The sequence below is a fragment of the Bufo bufo genome, chromosome 1 (assembly GCF_905171765.1).
Source record: "Bufo bufo chromosome 1, aBufBuf1.1, whole genome shotgun sequence".
Classification (NCBI taxonomy): domain Eukaryota; kingdom Metazoa; phylum Chordata; class Amphibia; order Anura; family Bufonidae; genus Bufo; species Bufo bufo.
This window is the reverse complement of record NC_053389.1, coordinates 607666203-607684068: the sequence shown is the minus strand read 5'-3', so window position 1 is coordinate 607684068 and position 17866 is coordinate 607666203. Positions and strand designations below refer to the sequence as shown.

Sequence of the window (17866 nt, the reverse complement as noted above, 5' to 3'; positions counted from 1 at the left end):
TTGCTCATTGTGCCCCCTTAATAGTAGTAATGCCCTCTGTGCTAGTAAATACCATTGTGCCCCCTTCATAGTAGAAATGCCCATTGTGCCCCCTTCACAGTAGTAATGACCATTGGGCCCACTTCACAGTAATAATGCCCTCTGTGCCTCCTCCATAGTAGAAATCCCCATTGTGCCCCCTTAATAGTAGTAATGCCCTCTGTGCACTGTGCCCCCTCCATAGTAGAAATGCCCATTGTGCCCCCTTCACATTTGCAATGCTCATTGTGCCACCTCCAGAGTAGAAATGTCCATTGGGCCCCCTCTGTGTTAACCCCTTCTACCCCGGGCCAGTTTTCTCCCCTCCTGCCCAGGTCATTTTTTGCAAATCTGACGTGTCCCTTTATGTGGTAATAACTTTGGAACATTTTTACTTATCCAAATCATTCTGAGATTGTTTTCTCGTGACACATTGTACTTCATGATAGTCATAAATTTGAGTCAATATATTTTACCTTTATTTATGAAAAAATCCCAAATTCACCCAAAAAATTTAAGAATTCACAATTTTCTAAATTTCTATTTCTCTGCTTTTAAAACAGCAAGTGATACTCGTTAATTTCTAACGATAATTTGTTTTCCCTTAGTCCTAACAGCAGCACAGATGGGGGGTTAACTGCCCCCTTTGGACTGGTAGGACCGGCGGAATTTTTAATGAGCCCAAGAACCAATAAGCAATCCAGCTCCCTCAAAGGGAGGAGATCGCCCCCCAGCCCACCGTGTCTGTAACAAGCATAATGTACCTAGGGTGGGAAATTTGTGTGCTGCTGTTAGGACTAAGGGAAAACAAATTATCGTTAGAAATTAACGATTCCCTTACGTCCTACCAGCAGCACAGATGGGGAGATAGCAAGAAGAATCCCCTAGGGAGGGTCCTCATGCCTGGCAGAACTAAGAACTGTCTGCCCAAAAGCCGAAAACTCTGCCACCCTAGCATCTATCCTATAATGGGAGATGAAGGTTGACTCAGAGCTCCAGGAAGCCGCCTTACAGATTAACTCTAAGGGGAGAAGTCTTCTCTCCGCAACAGAGGTGGAGACAGCCCTAGTAGAATGGGCCGTCACAAACTCCGGAGGATCTAGAGATTGGGAGACGAAAGCCTCCCTAATGGCTTCCTTGATCCAGCGACTAATGGTAGCTTTAGACGCTTTACGGCCTTTAGACTTACCGGAAAACAGGATGAGGAGATTCTCATCTATCCTGAACTCTCTGGATCTATCCACATAGACCTGGAGGCACCTCGAAATATCCAGCGGGTGTCTGGCTGGAGTATCAGAGGAGGAGGCTGAAAACAAAACTGGTATAGAGATTACCTGGTTAATATTTTGGAAGGTTGGAACCTTAGGCCTGAAGTAGGGTAAAAACTTCAGGAGTACTCTGTCCTGCAAGAAGATGATGTAAGGATGAATTGCAGAAAAAGCCTGTAGTTCAGAGATCCTCTTGGCTGAAGCTACAGCCAAAAGAAAAACCACCTTTAAGGTCAAAAATCTTAATTCCACCTCCTCCAATGGCTCAAAGGGGAGGGATGCTAACCCCTTGAGCACTACTGAAAGATCCCACTGGGGAATAGGTTTCAGTATAGTAGGCTTTAGTCTTTCAGCTCCCTTCAGGAAGCGTTTGATGAGTGGGTCCCGAGAATGTGGCCTGTTAAGGCAGGCCGAGATGGCACATATCTGTACTCTCAAAGTAGCTGGAGAGAGACCTTTATCTAGTCCATCCTGAAGGAATTGTAATATCGCAGGAAGGGGCGGATCTGCAGACGCCACCTGTTTGGAATCACACCACGACACAAAGATTTTCATGATTCTGGAGTAGGCCTTCTTCGTAGACTCTGCTCTGGAATGCGACAAAGTTCTCAGGACCGACTCGGAAAGCCCTTCTATGTTGGGAAGGGACTGATCAACCTCCAGGCTGTCAGGTTGAACCTGTGCAGATCTGGGCAGAGGTGAGTGTCCCACGACACCAGGGTCTGCTCCAGGGGGAGCCTCCAGTATTGTCCCCGACTCATCTGAATGAGCTGGGTAAACCAGGATCTCCTGGGCCAGAACGGTAGGATGGCTATTACCGAGGCCTGATCCTGACGGATTTTTGTCAATACCCTCGGTATCATGGAAAACGGAGGGAAGATGTAAGCCAGCCTGAACCTCCACGGTATCGAAAGAGCATCTATCGCCAGGGGGTTGTCTTCCCTGTACAGGGAACAGAACCTCAGCATCTTGGCGTTGAACCTGGTCGCCATAAGATCCACCTCTGGCATACCCCATCTGTGAACTAACTGCCTGAAGATCTCCGGATGCAGAGACCACTCCATGGTCGGTAATCCTCGACTTAAGCGGTCCGCAATCATATTGAGGGAGCCTCGAATATGAGTGGCAGATAGATGGGAAAGGTTCATCTCTGCCCACCGAAGAATTACCCCGATCTCTGACAGAAGGGGCAATGATCTTGTGCCTCCCTGCTTGTTTATGTAGAGAACCGCAGTCATATTGTCTTTCTGGACTTTCACTGCTTTGCCCCGGATCTGAGGGGCGAAGTGAAGGAGGGCTAGCCGGATAGCTCGCATCTCGCGAAGATTGGAAGAGAGACGCCGCTCCAGAGGAGACCAAGATCCCTGCACTGGGGATCCGTCCAGGTGAGCGCCCCAGCCTACAAGGGACGCGTCTGTAGTCAATATGAGCCAAACTGGTTGGGTCATAGACTTCCCTACTGGCAGATGGAACCACCATCTGAGGGAATTCCGGGTTTGACTGGACAGGGAGCACAGGGAATCTAGCCCCACAGGGCTGCCGTTCCATAAGTCTAAGACCTCCGACTGAAGAGGACGGAGGTGCCATAGCGCCCAAGGGACTGCGTCCGCAGCCGCTGACATGAGCCCCAGCATCTTCATGAGAGTCCGGACGGAGACTCGACGAGGGACGTAAAGGACCCTTGCCAGGTCCTGAATCCGCGCTCTCCTTTCTAGAGTCAACTGGAGGGACATCTCCACAGAGTCGACCACGAATCCTAAATACTGAATTGAAGTCGATGGGCTCACATTCGACTTCTGTCAGTTGATAATCCAGCCCAGGCGGAGGAGAAAGGAGATTGCGATCTGAAGATGGTGGGTAAGGATCGGAACTGAAGAGGCTATGAAAAGCCAATCGTCCAGATAAGGAACAATAGTCAGTCCTTGAAGTCTCAAAGCTGCCACCACCGACACCACCACCTTGGTGAAGATAAGAGGGGCAGAAGAGATTCCGAAGGGAAGAGCGGCAAACTGAAAATGCCTGCGAACCCCTGAAATCTGGACCGCGATCCTGAGGAACTTCCGGGAGGCAGGATGGATCGGGATGTGGAGGTAAGCATCCTTGAGGTCCAGAGTAGCCATGACGTCCCCCGGGTTGAGGATGTGGCTGACTGACCTTATGGTTTCCATTCGAAACCTGGTTTTCCTTACAAATCGATTGAGGAATCTCAAGTCGATGATCATCCGGAGATCTCCCGTCTTCTTGGGAACCAGGAATACTGGAAAATAAATCCCTAGGCCTCTCTCCCCTACCAGTACCTCCTCCAGAGCTCCCTTGGAAATATAGTCCTGTATGTAGGACTCTAGGATCTTCTGTTTGGCAGGCCCGAGACTTCGCGTGGCGACAAATCTTTCTGGGGGGAGAGAGATGAGATCTACCCGGTAACCGGCAGAAACTATACCCTGAACCCAGGGGTCTACAATCTGCTGGGCCCAAATATATTTGAAGTGGGAGAGACGGCCCCCCACGGGAATCTGGGGGAGGGGTACGGGAAAATCTAGAGGAGTCACGGCAGGGGCAGCAGCCCATAGTCAGGAAGGTTTCGCCTCCCTGGTGGGTTTGCGGGGGCGTCTCGAGGATCTACGAGACGGCCCCCCCCAATCTCTACGCCTAGCTTGCTGCCCTGAACGGCCTCCATGATCCTGCCTGGTGCGTCCCCGAAAGGGCTGCTGGGGAAGACTCTTCCCTTTCTTGTCGGAGAGTCCCTCCATAATTTTATCCAACTCGGATCCGAACAGCCTGTCCGGCTCGAAGGGGAGCCCACATAAATTAAACTTGGACGCGTTGTCCGCGTTCCGTGGTTTCAGCCATAGTGGTCTACGGGCGGCTGAGACCAGGGTCATTGTTTTGGCTGCCAGCTTTAACTGCATCTGAGCGGAATCGCACAGAAAATCTCTGGCCAGATTGACTGATTTGAATGCGGTCAAGATGTCATCCCGGGAAACGCTCTGGTCAACGTCTGTCTGAATCTGGTTCACCTTGGAGCGTAGGAAGGAGGCAACTTCAGTGGCCGCAATGGATGTCGAGGCGGAGGCAGTGGCCACCGCGTAACCCCTTCTCAGGGTGCACTCTGCCCTCCGATCTAGAGGGTCCTGTAGACTAGACCCATTGTCTGCTGGGACCAAAGTGCGCCTGGACAACTTGGCTATCGCCATGTCCACCTTGGGAATGGAACCCCACGATTCCACCAAGGGTTTAGCCATCGGAAACATAAGTTTGAATTTCCTGGTGAGGACTGGACCTTTTTCAGGCTTTCTCCACTCTGTGCATATCACAGAAAGAAGGGTCTCATTCGCCCTAAAGACACGCTGTGTCCGGCCGGCGGGATCGGAGGACTCCCCCATGTCAACATCATGGTCCCCCGACCTGATGGACTTCAGCAACTTCTGTGTTTTCTCTGGTGGGAAGAAACAAGAAGTTAGTTCTTCTTCCTCAGAAGATGACCCCACCGAACAGGGGGTGGGTCTTTCGACTGGTGCAGCCACTTCCATAGGAGCCTGGGAGGGTCCTGGTAGCCTCTCGTTAAGTAGGCGCACTACTCCCTTTATGGAATCGTCCACATAGGTCTTGGTCCACTGGAACATCTCCTGCATCGTGGGTTCCGTGGCTGTTTGTGTGCGACAACTTTCACACCTGGAGTAAGGGCAGTTGTCGTCCAAGGGTGTGTTACAGTCATAACAGGCCAAGTGCTTTCTCTTGGCCCCAGACTTCCGCTGATCCGAATCCCTAGGGGAAGCCATCACTGTAACAGAAAAAGATAGGTTATAACTCCAACAAAAAAAACCACAGAGGTGCAAAGAGACCATATGGGATGCCCACCAGCACTTGAAGAAAATAGAGCTGGAAAAAATACACAATAGCAATGAAAATATGCCAAGCGCAGGGGACTCTGGAGCTAGCTTGTCAAAGCAACGCAACCAGAGACTGAATGACAGGTTCTGGGAGTTTAAGAAGGGAAAGCTCCGCCCCTGGGTGGGACTGCCACTGAGAACTACGCCCAGAGTTCTAACCCTCTAATGGAGCCTTATTATAGGCTCAGACCTTCACACACACACTCTAACAATCCTAGACTGTGCCAGATGTCCCCTGGAAGCGTGTGGTGAGGAGAAAAAAAACAGTGCGGCCGGAGAAATCGAGAAACCGGAAGTGACATTGCGCACATGCGCGTCACTTCCGGTTAGATGGCGGCGCCCAGGGGGCCGATACTAGCGCGGCGAGAACAGGCGGGCACAGCTGCGCCTCCGAAACCAGCGCGGAGGAAGAGGGGGGGGAGGGCCACCCCCCCCCCCCAGGTACAAGCTTTAAATAAAAGCGCCGCAATAAGAAAAGAAAGAGGCAGAGGGGCAATCTCTTTAGAAAGAAAGAGAGAGCTCTCTCCATCTGCACACTTCAGCTCCCCAAAAGGGAAGCCTCACGCCAGTCCACCTGTCCAAAGGACAGAAAAAAACACGGTGGGCTGGGGGGCGATCTCCTCCCTTTGAGGGAGCTGAAGATCGCTTATTGGTTCTTGGGCTCATTAAAAATTCCGCCGGTCCTACCAGTCCACAGGGGGCAGTTAACCCCCCATCTGTGCTGCTGGTAGGACGTAAGGGAACTTATAAAATATTTATTACTTAACATTCCCCATATGTCTACTTTATGTTTGCATCATTTTGTAAATGTCATTTTATTTTTTTAGGACGTTAGAAGGCTTAGAAGCAAATCTTGAAATTTTTAAGAAGGTTTCCAAAACCCACTTTTTAAGGACCATTTCAGATCTTAAGTCACTTTGTGGGGCTTACATAGTAGAAAGCCCCCATAAATGACCCCATTGTAGAAACTACACCCCTCAAGTTACTCAAAACTGATTTTACAAACTTTGTTAACCCTTTAGGTATTCCACAAGAATTAAAGGAAAATGGAGATTAAATTTCTAAATTTCACTTTTTTTTTGCAGATTTTCCATTTTAATCCATTTTTTTCTTTAACACATCAAGGGTTAACAGCCAAACAAAACTCAATATTTATTACCCTGATTCTGCGGTTTACAGAAACACCCTACATGTGGTCGTAAACTGATGTAAGGGCACCTGGCAGGGCGTAGAAGAAAAGGAGCGCCATCTTGTTTTTGGAAGGCAGATTTTCTGGACTTGTTTTTAGATGCCATTTCCCATTATTACACTTTATGGGGCAAGGGGACAAAAAAATGGTTAATTTTGGCAGTTTTTACTTATTTATTTTTACAGCGTTCACCTGAGGGGTTAGGTCATGTGATATTTTTATAGAGCAGATCATTGCGAATGTGGCAATACCTAAAATGTATAAGTTTTCTTATTTAAGTTTTACACAATAATAGCATTTTTTAAACAAAAAAAATGTTTTAGTCAAGTGTCTTCATAGTCTGAGAGCCATTTTGGGGGGCATACGCCTTTTTGATTGCTTGGCATTTTTGTGCTATAAGGTGACAAAAAATGGCTTTTTTGGCACTGTTTTTATTTGATTTTTTTTACGGTGTTCACCTGAGGGGTTAGGTCATGTGACATTTTTATAGCGCTGGTTGCTACAGGCGCAGCGATATCCAATATGTTTACTTTTTTTTTTTTAACTTTAACACAATAATAGCATATTTGAAAGAAGATAATGTTTTAGTGTCTCTATGTTCTGAGAGCTATAGTTTTTTTTTTTTTGTGATTTTCTTATGTAAGGTCTCCTTTTTTGCGGGATGAGGTGACGGTTTTATTGGTACCATTTTGTTCGACATAGCCTTTTTGTGATGTAAATGGCAAAAATGGCTTTTTTGACACAGTTTTCATAAAAAAAAAATGTATGGTGTTTATCGGACGGGGTGGATCATGTAATACATTTATAGAGCCGGTCGTTACGCACGCGGTAATACCTAATATGTGTGTTTTTCCTTCTATTTTTTATTATGAAATCTGTTGAAAGGGGCGTTTTTTTTTCTTTTTTTTACTTGAAACTTTTTTTTTTATTAAAAACACTTTTTTTACACTTTATTTCTGTAAAAATAAGAAATCTCAATGGGCACCCATAGAAGGCAGGTCCCGATGCCTTGCAAGGCATCAGGCTGCCTTGTCACGCATTGGGTCCTCGCCAAAGCAGTGCGGGGACTCGATGTGCTCCTTCACCCCCCCCCCGCAAACCACTACTATGTCGCGGTCAGCGCTGACCGCAACATAGAAGGTGTTAATCCGCCGGCATCACTGTAAACAGCTATGTCGGCAGATACAGCAGGGGCCCAGCTACCAGGGACTGCCGGACCCCTGCAGTGATCAGGCGCGCACCGCTCAGGTGCCCGCCCGATCACCATGACATACTATTACGTCATGACTATTACTTCCATGACGTAATAGTACGTCACATGTCGGGAAGGGGTTAAAACAAAACAGAAAAAAAAACAAAGTAACTATTTACCTTGTCCCGTGCCTGAAGCTCTCTCCCCCGCAGGCACAGATCGTGCTGCAGCATTCGGACCGCCAGATGAGTACCCCTGCTCTAAACGAACTTTGCAGGACCATAAGATGAACTGGATGGGAGCATTTAGACGCTCAATGACCAAATCCTCTAGACAGCATTTTTTATTCTAGGAACTAGGTGTCATATGTTTGGGTGTAGCCAAAAGGATTTTTACATATATGTATGAACATACAGCACCTTTACACGCATTGATATCTGAACGGGGCTTGTAGATATACACTCTTTGTTGGTGCTGTATGTAGGGATCCAACCCCGCTCTTTGATAAAGAATAAGAACTACAGCACGTAGTATTGATAGTAGGATTTTATTCGATATACAGCAGTAATCCTGTGTAACGTTTCGGCTTGCAGGCCTCCACCAGACACTATGCTGCAGATAAGAAGGAAGAAATCCACACACGCTGCAGACACAGCCCCAGTCAGGCGTATGGAATGGACTTTCAGTTACAGAAACATCTGCCTCATGAGAACATCTTTAGAGCTCATGCACATGGCTATATTATGGCGCCATTTCGTATGAAGCAGCCTTAGACCCGTTCACACAGCAGCTGTTGCAGACTGAATTTGGAGGGGTTTATGCACGAATAAGCTGCTGCCTATTGCACGGTGGCTCAGTGGTTAGCACTCATGCCTTGCAGCGCCGGGGTCCTACTCCATCTGCACGAGTCCGGGTACTCCAGTTTCCTCCCACACTCCAAAAACATACTGATAGGGAACTTAGATTGTGAGCCCCATTCAAGGACAGCGCTGCGGAATACGTCAGCGATATACGAGTAAAATGAATAAACGGGAGACCGTGTTGCAGCTCATCAGACTCTGCCTTCAGCTGCGGTCACACATTGTACAGAACCCAGTGCTTCCGATGCCTGCCAGGACCAGCCAGCTATCAGCCCCCCATCCGATACCAAAGACCTGTCCTGAGGATACGCCATCATTATCCAATTACTAGAAATCCCCCTTCAGGCTTCATTCACACGTCCGTGAGATACCGGACTGGCATCCTGCTTAGTACAGGAGCGCACAGCGTCATTGGTTGCTATCATGCCATGTGCTTTGTGACGCCGCAGTACAGTAATACACTCACATAGATCATATTACTTTGTACCAGGGTGGATCTGATTTAAATCAAACTGATTTAAATCACAATTTAAATCACTAGTCAGTAAGGCTTGATTTAAGTTATAGTTTTCTACATAAAGACTAATTCTTGCTGGTATAACTTATAATATGCAAGTAGATGAAGATTTTTTAGAATAACAACTATTCATATTAGTTTGATTCGGTTGATTCTGCATTCATAGGTTTGTAGAAGTTAGGATTAAGGTCTTTTTCTCAACTCTGTTCATGGTATAACATTTCTGCTGTGAAGAAGAGGCATGTGATCTCTGCTGAGTCAAATTCAGTTTTGAGAACTGCAAAAGTAAACCAAGCATCTGTGATAATATCTTATAGGCAGAGAAACTGCCCAATAATCTTACAAAAACCTCTGGAAGAGCATGACATTGTGAATGGATTAATGGAATTTATTTACCAAAACAATTACACATATACAGTGGTCCCTCAAGTTACAATATTAATTGGATCCAGGACGACCATCGTATGTTGAAACCATTGTAAGTTGAGTAATCGGTTCCACAGCCCCAAAATGTCATCCAAGATAAGAGAAAATGAAGATTTAAGACAAATAAGCAGATAACTAAGACAGATAAAACAAGTCTTTACATATAACAGTCAGGAATGGCTGCTAACTAACTACTAATCCAGCTATTTACCAGAGAAGTGGCTTTGATTGGTTGGATCTGAGTGTGAGACATTGTATGTGGAGTCTGGTTTCAACTTATGATGGGTCAGAAAAGACCATTATATGTTGAAAATATAGTATCTTGAGGCCATTGTATCTTGAAAGATCACTGTACAGCCTCATTCTACATAATTAAAAAACTAATCTTTATTTCCTGATGGTACTGCGGCGGCGTCACAAAGCGCACGGCGTCATAGCACCCAAGATGCTGTGCGCTCCTGCACTAAACAGGATGCCAGTTCGGTATCTCACTGACGTGTGAATGAAGCCTCAGTAGGGCTGCCACAAGGCGTCCAAGCCTTCTGCTCAGTACGCCTGGAGGTTTTTACTAATTCCACACAAATCTTTAACCCCTTAACACATAATGCCGTACATGTACGGCATTATGCGCAGGGAACTGTAGGGAGCGTGCTGCTGCGCTGAGCCCCCCCATACGTGGCAGGTGCCAGCTATAGAATACAGCAGACACCCAGCCACAATGACCGGGAGCGGTGATAACACAGAAACCAGACATTTAACCCCTTAGATGCTACATTCAACAGCGATCACGACGTCTTTGAGTTTAGGCAGAGGGATGAATTCTAGCAAGTAAAAAAAAAAAAAAAGTTTAAAAAGTTAATAAAATATTAAAAATATTAAAAGTTCAAATCACCAACCTGTTCCCAATGTTGCATATAAAAATATATAAACTTAAAAAAATAAAAACATCTAGTATCACCATGTTCAAAAAGAATTAAAATAACTTTTCTGCACTATGCACGCCTTAACAAAAAAAAAAGAAATATATATAAAAAAATATACACAATTAACCATTTTTTTCACCTTGTCCCTCTAAAAAATGTTTGGAACATACCCCAAAATGGTACCAATAAAACTACTTCATCCCACAATCAACAAGCCCTCATACAGCTCTGTAGAGCAAAATATATTAAAAAAAAATGATGAAAAACAAATTTTTTTTTTTTTCTTCCAAAGGTTTTTCTTTTCTTTTTTTTTTAAGTAATAAAAAAAACTATACAAATAAAGCTACTTTCACACTTGCGGCAGAGCAATCCGGTGTTCTAACAAATTTGCCTACCCTCGTCACTTCCTGTTGTGATGCGGCCGCACCGGACACGATGTTCCCAGCTTTGGAAGGAGGTGTGCCGCGCACGACAGGGTAGGAATCTGGCCATCAGATCTCCCTACCCCCACACTGCGCAGGCGTGGTGATCGGATGGATGTTCGGTATAAGAGATCTCCCTGTCCGCTGGTGCGCACGCGCGGTGTATCCCGATGGGAGTAGTTAGCCGCGCTCGTGCATTGGCCGATAATTTTTCCCTACCCTCTAACCGCTGCTGAGGCTCCCGGCGCATGCGCAGTGTCAGCCGGTGTCCAGCTGAGAGGTAAGGTGCAAGCGCATTAGGTGGCCCCTTCTCCCCAACTCTGGTGCGAAATTGCCCTACCCAGTCGTTGTGCGCCTGCGCGTCACACCTCCTTCCAAAGCTGGGAACGTCATCTCCGGTGCGACCGCGTCAAAGCAGGAAGTAGGGAAATTTCACGGGTAAGGAAATTTGTTAGAACACCGGCCTGAACTGCCTGCTGGATCCGGCAATCTGCATGCAAACGGACCGCATTTGTAGACGAATCCGTCTTACAAATACATTGCAAGAACGGAGCCGTCTCTCCGCATGTCAACCGGAGAAACGAATCCGTTATATACACTGCTCAAAAAAATAAAGGGAACACAAAAATAACACATCCTAGATCTGAATTAATTATTCTTCTGAAATACTTTGTTCTTTACATAGTTGAATGTGCTGACAACAAAATCACACAAAATTTGTGGCGGTCTGGATTTGGAGTCACACTCAAAATTAAGGCCTCTTTCACACTTGCGTTGTTGGGATCCGGCATGCACTTCCGTTGCCGGAGGTGCCTGCCGGATCCGTAACAACGCAAGTGTACTGAAAGCATTTGAAGACGGAACCGTCTTCTAAATGCTTTCAGTGTTACTATGGCACCCAGGACGCTATTAAAGTCCTGGTTGCCATAGTAGGAGCGGGGGAGCGGTATACTTACAGTCCGTGCGGCTCCCGGGGCGCTCCAGAATGACGTCAGAGCGCCCCATGCGCATGGATGACGTGATCCATGCGCTTGGGGCGCCCTGACGTCACTCTGGAGCGCCCGGGGAGCCGCACGGACGGTAAGTATGCTGCTCCCCGCTACACTTACCATGGCTGTCAGGACTTTAGCGTCCCGGCAGCCATGGTAACTATTCAGAAAAAGCTAAACGTCGGGTCCGGCAATGCGCCGAAACGACGTTTAGCTTAAGGCCGGATCCGGATCAATGCCTTTCAATGGGCATTGATCCCGGATCCGGCCTTGCGGCAAGTCTTCAGGATTTTTGGCCGGAGCAAAAAGCGCAGCATGCTGCAGTATTTTCTCCGGCCAAAAAACGTTCCGTACCGGAACTGAAGACATCCTGAACGGATTACTCTCCATTCAGAATGCATTAGGATAATCCTGATCAGTATTCTTCCGGCATAGAGTCCCGACGACGGAACTCTATGCCGGAAGACAATAACGCAAGTGTGAAAGAGCCCTAAAGTGGAAAAACACACTACAGGCTGATCCAACTTTGAGGTAATGTCCTTAAAACAAGTCAAAATGAGGCTCAGTAGTGTGTGTGGCCTCCACGTGCCTGTATGACCTCCCTACAATGCCTGTGCATGCTCCTGATGAGGTGGCGGACGGTCTCCTGAGGGATCTCCTCCCAGACCTGGACTAAAGCATCTGCCAACTCCTGGACAGTCTGTGGTGCAACGTGACGTTGGTGGATAGAGCGAGACATGATGTCCCAGATGTGCTCAACTGGATTCAGGTCTGGGGAACGGGCGGGCCAGTCCATAGCATCAATGCCTTCGTCTTGCAGGAACTGCTGACACACTCCAGCCACATGAGGTCTAGCATTGTCTTGCATTAGGAGGAACCCAGGGCCAACCGCACCAGAATATGGTCTCACAAGGGGTCTGAGGATCTCATCTCGGTACCTAATGGCAGTCAGGCTACCTCTGGCGAGCACATGGAGGGCTGTGCGGCCCTCCAAAGAAATGCCACCCCACACCATTACTGACCCAATGCCAAACCGGTCATGCTGGAGGATGTTGCAGGCAGCAGAACGTTCTCCACGGCGTCTCCAGACTCTGTTACGTCTGTCACATGTGCTCAGTGTGAACCTGCTTTCATCTGTGAAGAGCACAGGGCGCCAGTGGCGAATTTGCCAATATTGGTGTTCTCTGGCAAATGCCAAACGTCCTGCACGGTGTTGGGCTGTAAGCACAACCCCCACCTGTGGACGTCGGGCCCTCATATCACCCTCATGGAGTCTGTTTCTGACCGTTTGAGCAGACACATGCACATTTGTGGCCTGCTGGAGGTCATTTTGCAGGGCTCTGGCAGTGCTCCTCCTGTTCCTCCTTGCACAAAGGCGGAGGTAGCGGTCCTGCTGCTGGGTTGTTGCCCTCCTACGGCCTCCTCCACGTCTCCTGATGTACTGGCCTGTCTGCTGGAAGCGCATCCATGCTCTGGACACTACGCTGACAGACACAGCAAACCTTCTTGCCACAGCTCGCATTGATGTGCCATCCTAGATAAGCTGCACTACCTGAGCCACTTGTGTGGGTTGTAGACTCCGTCTCATGCTACCACTAGAGTGAAAGCACCGCCAGCATTCAAAAGTGACCAAAACATCAGCCAGGAAGCATAGGAACTGAGAAGTGGTCTGTGGTTACCACCTGCAGAACCACTCCTTTATTGGGGGTGTCTTGCTAATTGCCTATAATTTCCACCTGTTGTCTATCCCATTTGCACAACAGCATGTGAAATTGATTGTCACTCAGTGTTGCTTCCTAAGTGGACAGTTTGATTTCACAGAAGTGTGATTGACTTGGAGTTACATTGTGTCGTTTAAGTGTTCCCTTTATTTTTTTGAGCAGTGTATATATTTTTTCAAATTTTTACCGGCCTGCGCACGGATCCAGCATTGCGGTATTTTTAATACATTTCAATCTAAATTAATACCGGATCCGGCAACTGATTCGGAATTTTGGACGGAGATAATTCCACAGCATGCTGCTGTATTTCCTCTGTCCAAAACGCCGTTCAGTGACTGAACTGAAGACATCCTGAATGGATTACTCTCCATTCAGAATGCACGGGGATGAAACTAGGGTTGCCACCCGTACGGGAATGACCCGGACAGTCCGGGTTTGTAATCCTGTGCCCGGGTACAAGCCTTTCTCAGACCCGGGCACAGGATTCAAACTGCAGACTTGCACACCTGACGGTGAGCGTCGGGTGTCAGTAAGTGGCGGCGGCCGATGAGGTGTCAGCAGCGGGGACGATCAGCTGTCACTGCGGGCGATCAGCTGTGATGCTAGCGCAGGGCGGCGCTGTCTTCAGACACTCCCTCCCTCCTTTAAATGTTTTCTTTCACTATTGTTCCTCCTTGTGTTTCCTTTTACCCTACTGTCCTCTCTGAAATCCTGTCTGCTTGGCCCGTTCCTCCACAGCTGGACCCACTTCCGGTCCCGATGCGTTGCACCCGTGTTCGGGTTTGGCTTGAATTAAAGGTGGCAACCCTAGATGAAACTGATCAGTTCTTTTCCGGCATTGACGGAACTCAGTGCCGGAAAAGAAAACCGCTAGTGTGAAAGTAGTCTTCGTTATTGCCGTTCATATTGAGCGGCAGAACAAGCATGTCATGTCATTTTTAGCGCACAGTGAACGTCATAATGTCAAAACCCCCAAAACATTGGTGGATTGGGGGGGGGGGGGGGGCATATGTTAATTTCCCCCCCACTAAGAATTTTCCCCCCTTTTCCAATACAAGCCCTAGTAAACTAAACGCTCCCCGCTGAGGCGCCTTTCCCGCTCCCTCACACACAATCCCTATCCAGCCCAGCCCTCCCATGGCCGCCTCCTGTCCCCGGTGACGACCCCCGAGCTTTCCCCTCAGCTCCAGCTCTCCGTCCCCTGGTCGGGCAGACGCAGCCTCAGTAGCTCCCGGCTCCCGCCGCGCTAGAGTCCCCTCCTCCAGCAGCAGCAGGCCCCATCTCCCCTCCCTTCACTGCCCAGTCCCCTCCTCTTCCCCTGGCCCAGTCTTTCTCCGCCATGTTAGTTTCTCCGGGTCCCGGCCTACTGATCAGGCCAATTCCTGGTATGATCATCCGGTTCCAAGCTGGGCTACGTCCCCGGTGGCTGTACGTGTGATCGGCGGACACAGGGCGGGGGTAAGTGGGCAGCGGGGACGCTGTGCAGAACCTAGAGGTGTGTACCCGGGCGATAGCCAGTGCCTGGTAGGGATGTACACACACTGGCACTGGGCTAGACCCAGCGTTATGTATGCGTTTCTGCAGTGTGTGCACGGACACTGCGGTTATGGAGGCGCCTGTGTATTGTGCTGTCACTGTACACATTCCTCCTGGGTATTGACAATGCTGTGGTGAGCTGTCATACAGGGGCTGCCTGTGCCCTGCCATGCCACCTCCATTGTGTGCCACTATATCCATTTCTTCTGCTCCTCACATTGTGTTCTTTGTATTCATGGCCGTGGGAAAGCTAGGTGACAACAATATGGCCACCATCACATGAAGCCTGTCACCTAACTTTCCCAGGCTCCTGAATGGCAAACCTGCTGAAGCTGAGACTAGACGGTTCTACAGGAGTCTTTGGTAAATCTGGGTGACCACTCTGATGGACCCCGTCATAGTAAGCGGGTTTTGTTAGCCCCCCCCCATTCATGTCACGATTTGGCGCTTATGTTATTTTTATGAGCACGGCATGGATGTGACAGAAGCTCTGCATACAGACGCCTCCCATTCTTCACCAGGCCGTAGCGCTCTCCATAGTTACCGCTCCCGGACCTGTCATCGCAAACCGCTAAGGCCTCTTTCACACGAGCGTGAAGGAATGGCGCCGGGTGCGTTCAGGGTGTGTTCAGTGAAACCCGCCCCATTTTGCAAGCAAGTTCAGTCAGTTTGGTCTGCGATTGCGTTAATTTTTTTTCTGCGCGGGTGCAATGCATTTTGATGCGGTTTTCACACGTGTGATAAAAAAACACTGAAGGTTTAGGCTTCGTTCACATCACCGTTCAGGCTTTCCGTTCCCCTGCTCCGTTTAGGGGCAGGAAAACGGAAAGGACGGATTCGGCACATAACGGAGCCCACGGGCACCATAGACTATAATGGGGTCCGTTAGGTTTCCGCTCAGAAAATTTTTGAAGCGGAGACAAAAGTCCTGCATGCACGACTTGTGTCTCAGTTATGTGCCCAATCCGTGTTTTCCTGCCCTAAACTAAACGAACAAACAACATCTCTTAGCAACATCAGTGAAAAACGCATTGCGTCCGCACTTGCTTCTGGATGCGATGCGTTTTTCACTGAAGCCCCATTCACTTCTATGGGGCCAGGGCTGCGTGAAAAATGCAGGATATCGAACATGCTGCGTTTTTCACGCAACGCAGAACTAATGCGCGAAAAAAAAAAAAAACGTTCATGTACACAGATCCATTGAAATGAATGGGTCAGGATTCAGCGGAAAACTCGCTCGTGTGAAAGGGGCCTGTGTCCTATAAGGGCTTGTGCACACGGCCGTGCTTTTTGTCCGCATTTTTGTGGCTCTTGTGCGGACCCATTCACTTCAATGGGGCCGCAAAAGATGAGGACAGAACTCTGTGTACTGTCCGCATCTGTATGTCCTCTAAGAGATCGACATGTCCTATTCTTGTCCGTTTTGTGGACAATAATAGGACTGTTTGATAGAGAGCAGGTTGTTCCGTTCCGTAAAATGCGGAACACACACAGACCGCCGGTATTATTGTTTTGTGGATCTGCAATTTGCGGTCCGCAGAAACGGCCGTGTGCATGAGGCCTATATCGGATTTTTCCCTACATCTCACTCGGGATCTGCCAATAACCTCCCAGATACTTGGCAAGTTCAACTATAAGCCAAACATAGATGTAAAGGCGTTATCCGAGATAATTAAAATACTGTATACTCAGCCCGTTTCTCCTGCGCCGCTGCTCCGGTACGCCTGCTGCTGTTTGTTTTCAAATATGAGTGTTGACATGCCTGAATACGGCACTTGACTGCTGCAGCCAATCAGCGTCCTCATCTGTAGACCACTGACAATGATTGGCTGTAGCAATGACATGTGGTAAACAGACAGCGGCGGGAGTACCAGAGGAGAGCCGCAGAGAACAGTGCTGGGGTACAGGTGAGTATATAATGTTTTTTTTTTTTTTTTAAAGGGGTTTTCTGAGATTTCCTCGGGATAGGTCATCAGTATCTGATTGGTGGGGGTCCAACACCCGGGACCCCCGCCGATCAGCTGTTTGAGAAGGCACCGGTGCTCCTGTAAGTGTAGTGACCTTCTCCGTACTTACCAAGCACCGTCCATTGTATATCGGCTGTGAAGTGGATGGGGCTGAACGTGATACCAAGCACAACCATTGTACAATGTACGGCTGGTAAGCGCAAAGAAGGCCGCTGCCCTCACAGAAGCACCGCTGCTTTCTCAAACGGCTGATAGCTGGTGGTCAATATCTTGGAAAACCCTTTTAATTTTAAGGGCTCTTTCACACGAGCGGATGCTGTGCGGGTAATCCTCAGCGTGAAAGAGAGCCAAGCCCTGTTCCGGACAGCAGAGACACGGAGCAGTAACATGACTCTGTGATCCTTTTTACTAAAAAATGACAGTGAGATAAAGTTGTCACAGAGAGGCACGGAGCATTATCACTCATGTTACTGCTCCGTGTCTCTGCTGTCCGGAACGGGGCTTGGCACTCTTTCACGCTGAGGATTACCCGCACGGCATCCGCTCGTGTGAAAGAGCCCTAAGACCTTGTAGGAGTGGCCAAGATTTTGAACTATCTTGTACAACCTGTGCTTTCAGTTGTCTTCTAGGAGATCTTGTCTGTGGTCAAGCAGGTCACAGATGTGCAGATGCTCCACCACCACCATCTGGAGCTGAGACATCTGCTCATCCTGACTGCTCGGAGGTCTGCAGCACTATTTGGCGAGTGCTTCTGATGGTCCCAGCTCTACAGAGCTCAACCACTGATCCAATGGTCAGGAGATAAAAACCAGGTTATCTGTGTCCATTTGATTGGAAGACTGCTACACTGTGTTATGCCTGTTCCTGGCCTAGAGATGGTGCATGACCCAGGGATTCTCTCTCTGGTGGTCTTTGAATCCCTGTGTTATGTCCCCTCAGGCCCTGCTC

At 48.4% G+C, this 17866-nt stretch overlaps 1 protein-coding gene across 2 annotated transcripts in view; it reads left to right on the top strand.

Moving 5' to 3' along the window:
- The first annotated feature begins 14741 nt into the window (after positions 1-14741).
- The window catches only part of ZNF592 (zinc finger protein 592), a 42929-nt gene continuing 39804 nt past the window's right edge, over positions 14742-17866 (top strand). For both annotated transcript variants that reach the window (XM_040413624.1, XM_040413623.1), the window contains exon 1: positions 14742-14873. The gene's annotated coding sequence lies outside the window, so the exon portion shown is untranslated. The remainder of the gene's footprint in view (positions 14874-17866) is intronic.